This window comes from Physeter macrocephalus, chromosome 11 (assembly GCF_002837175.3).
Source record: "Physeter macrocephalus isolate SW-GA chromosome 11, ASM283717v5, whole genome shotgun sequence".
NCBI lineage: Eukaryota > Metazoa > Chordata > Mammalia > Artiodactyla > Physeteridae > Physeter > Physeter macrocephalus.
In genome coordinates this window covers 47238975-47243550 of record NC_041224.1, presented here as the reverse complement: position 1 = coordinate 47243550, position 4576 = coordinate 47238975, and positions in this window count along the sequence as shown.

Below are 4576 nucleotides of genomic sequence, written 5' to 3'. Positions count from 1 at the left end.
TCTATTTTTGCTTCCTTGAGCTCTTTAATAAAACATTTTGTTTCCTGGAAGAAAAAAAGTTAAAAATCGGGTGATTTAGCATAAAAGATATTCATTTCTGGTTTTCCTTAGCAGGAGAAAAAAACAAAATAAAAACACATAGAAACCAGGGTCAATGAACAGTGGGCCTCTGTTTTTATACAGTAATAATTCCCTGGACATACGCTGTGGCCACCCTCCTTAGGTGAGTTATGTGACTGCAGTTATCCATAACGCTCACCACCATACCCTATTGTTTTTCTAACAATGAGATCAAATATCAGTAGCTTTTTGTCATCACCCTTGCTTTTTTATATTTATTATGATAAATAGGTGTTTACAGTAAATAAATGTTTTTCTGTCACCATGTCTATTGAAACTGGAATTAAATAGATATTTATGGAACATTATGCTAGGAGGTTGAGGAGGCATTTAATATTCAAATTCGGTCTTTCCTTTGGGGGGATAACCTACACATAAATAAAGTAGTATAAGGATCTGTTACACCAATTTGATGACAATATAAACAATAAGAGATATATAGAAGGAAAGAAAAAGCTGTCTATAGGCTGGAATAGTGCTTGGTAGGGGAGGGGAAATTGAACCATGTGGAATTGGGTGAAAATTTATAGTTGGAGGAATATAGCAAAGATGAGAGACTGGAAAGAGACTTTCTCAGGGAGAGGGAACTCAGTCTTCCAGCCCAGAGTTCATTTAGGGGAAAAAGTTTAAAAGTTTGGGGGTTAAAAAGTTTGGGTTAAGAAAATTAGCATCTTGAAATTCAGGAAGAGGAGTTTGCAACTTTATTCTCTATGGAAGCTATTATGTGCTCTTGAACATAAGAAGTTAATGCTTTAAGAAGTTTAATTGGAAAGAAAAGTGATTTGAAGGAAGAGATTAGAGACAAAGATGACAATGAAGTATTTTTGGTTTTTTGTTTTTGTTTTTGTGGTACGCGGGCCTCTCATTGCTGTGGCCTCTCCCGCCGCGGAGCACAGGCTCCGGACGTGCAGGCTCAGCGGCCACGGCTCACGGGCCCAGCCGCTCCGCAGCACGCGGTATCCTCCCGGACCGGGGCACGAAACTGTATCCGCTGCATTGGCGGGCGGACTCTCAACCACTGCGCCACCAGGGAAGCCCAGACAATAAAGTATTTTTAAGGATCTATATTTATTCAGACAGTCAACAAGTTCTTACAGAGCACTTGTTATGAGAGGCTCTTTCTTAGGTACAGTAATCAAATTCCTTGACCTCAAGGGTATATGCCAGTGGACACAGACAGATAACAAATATGTACAGAAATAAGTATAGCAGTGCAACAGAATAGAGTGACTTGTGTGCACAAGATCCTACTGGCGTTACTGTGATCACAGAAGACCTGAGAAGTGACATTGACCTGAGTCTTCAGTGATGAAAATGACATTGTTACATGGAAACACATCAGAAGAGTATTTTAAGCAGAGGAAATAACAAGCGCAAAGGCCCCAAAACGAAATGAGCACGGTGTATTTAAGGGAACAGAAAGGAAAGAAGCCAAGGTTGCAGAAATGTAGTAAGCAACAGGAAGAATGATAGGAAATACAATCAGAGGGACTTGTAGGGACTTGCAAGCCATGATAGGGACTTGGACATTCTTCTCACTGACCTGTGAAGCCACTGAAGAGTCTTAGGCAGGAGAGCGATATACTGACATTCACACTTAGAGAGATTACTTTGGCTGTATGGAGAGCGGACCATGGGAGGACAAAAATGGACCCAGGAGGACCATAAAAAGGCTGTCGTAATAGTCCAGAAGAGAGATAATAAAAGTGGCTTAGCTTAGGTTTTATCAGTACAGATGGTTTTAGGTTGTCAGATTTGAACACATTTTGGAGGGAGTATTGATAGGACTCAGTAATGGATTGGATACAGACTAGAAGGAGAAAAAGGAAATCAAAATTTTGATTGGTCAGGGTCCTGAGCAACTGGGTTTGGCCCTTCCTGAAATGGTGAAAATTAGGGGAAAGAGTGCTGAAGCAGACCATAGAAATTAAGATTTCTGTTTAGAAAATCTTAAACTAGACATGTCTATTAGATTTCCAAAGAGACGTGTATCTGTGAGGAGGCACTTGGATATGTAAGTCTGGAGCTCAGCAGATGCTTAGAGATGTGCATTTAAGAGTAATCAGGTGATGTTTAAATGCATGGTTCTGGGAAAGAACAAAGAAAAGCCAAGAGTAGAGCCTTGAGATAACTCAGCATTTTATTTTGGGAGAGTAGTAGATTAAAACTCAGATGTGTCAGAGCCTTTTAACAATATTCTGAAAAATTAATCTATGGATATTCTGGCCTAACTGCTCATCTAAAGATCACTAATATTCTTTGTCAAGTCATTATTGGCCTACAAAACAAATGCTACTGCGTTCTCTCAAGACCCATGGACTATTTACTCTTGAAACCTGTTAACTTTAAAATAGCCCAGTCAACAGTATGCTCCTTCAGTAAGCTAATGCTTTTTGATTCTTTTCCCCTTCACTAGGGAATCAGAAGAGGCCATGGTGACCTCCCTCTTTAGGCTGCCATAGAGTAAGCCAATTTAGGAAAATGCTAGTTTGAAGAATATATATGGCTATTAGGGGAAAAAAAAGTGTGTGTGTGTGTGTGTGTGTGTGTGTGTGTGTGAGAGAGTATCTGTGTCCGTGGGCAAGAATCATTTAAAATAATTTTATTAGAGCCATGTTTAAAAGATAAACGTGACTGGTTTAAAAATAATATCATAGTTGTAACTTTAATGTTAGAAGAAGATGGTGATTATGATGATGATGATAGCCATCAACTTTGTGTAAAAGGAGAATAGGCTGCATTTTTAGGACTGTAAGAGCCAGCAGGAGGAAGTGATATAGAAATTCTCATATTGAACTGACCAGCATGAATCGCACAGCTGGAAAAGTTAGCCCAAAAAGAGAATACTTGTAGAGGGTAGGGTTTTCATCATCAGACACCAATGCTCATCAAGGCTTTTATTATAAGAAATTGAAGAACATAAAATACCCAACTTGAACTACAGTGGTCAAGACTCACAGTTTTTCAAAGTACAGCATTAATTCCTTGGGACTTTAGTAGTGGTTAGCCAAAGAATGAAGATAGACAGGATATTCAGATAGAAAATAAATTTGGAAAGTATTAAGGTAAAGTTAAATCAATTTTTTAATTATAGTGCATATAAGAATCTTTACTATTCTAAGGTGTTTTGTGATTTTCCAAGAAAGGCATCATGCATAGAGCCCTTTAAGGGAGAACTTCTAGTCATGGCAATTCAGGAATGGTGGCAAAAATTGTATTTTATGAGGGACAAGTCTGAAGAGGTGATGCTATAAGAGTTTGATGACATTGTGAGTAGATTCAATTGCATTTTAATGTGTTTCTGTTAAATGTGTATATAGAATTATCACTGCTACCCAAGGACTTAAAAGAGCACCCAAAGCAGTAGTGCAATGAAGGATTACTGAGCTGGTTATCAGGCAAATGGTTTTAATCCCTATTACACATTTTCTTAAAGTAGTCATTGGACCCCTGTGAGAGCTCACTGATTTGTACATTTATTCAACGAACACTGAGTATGTCTGCTGTGTGAGACGCGGTCCTAAGTGCTAGGAATGTAGCAATAGACAAGAAAGAGCTAGCCCTTAACCCTGGGGAACCTACATTCTAGTGTGGAAGACAGACAGTAAATAAATACATAATTTTAGCTGATTTTGGGCACCATGAAGAAGAATCAAGTTAGATAAGGTGTTATAAAGTGAAGAAGGAAAGTAAGCTTCAATCACTTGTACAAAATGAGGAGGCTGGACTCCATCAGCAATTTTCACAGTTTTTAAGTAATTACATGTAAGAAAAACCCAAACAAATTAACTATGGCTTTCCCAAATAAAAGTTTATTTTCTGATTTAGCAAGAAAGTAGGAGGTAGGCAGTCTAGGACTGGTAGAGTAGCTTCATGATGTCAGTGGTATCCTGGCTGCCTTCAGTGTTTCTACTCACTGTCTTTAGGGTGTGGTTTTTATGCTTGTGGCCATCCTGCAAGATAGCTGTGTCTCACATTAACACTCCAAGCATGGAAAATAAAGAAGTGCCAAGGAACACAGAATAGCGTCTGCATTAGGAAAGCCACACTTCCCTAGAAATCCCCAGAAGACATCCCTTGCACCTTTAGGGAGGCTGGAAACATGAGTATTTGTCAGATGATTGAGGGTCTTCACTGAAAAATATTCAGTTTCCCTGAACCTGGTTCACTTAAGAAAGAAGGATAAGAGTAGAAATTCAGTAAGCAATTAGTCTGCCATAATGCTCAGGGGTACAAATGTATGTCTACTTCAGCACCCAAAGTATTACTGTAATAATAGTATTCATATTGGTAGCCAGCATTAGGAAGAAAATACTGATTCATATACAAGTATCTATAAGTGATATCTTTGAAAAAACAAGCCATCCATGAAAGCTCAGAGAAATCTACTAAACTGAGCCAGAAGGGCAAAATAGCACCCAACGTAAGAGTAAGTGCTAAAACTACAATGAAAGAT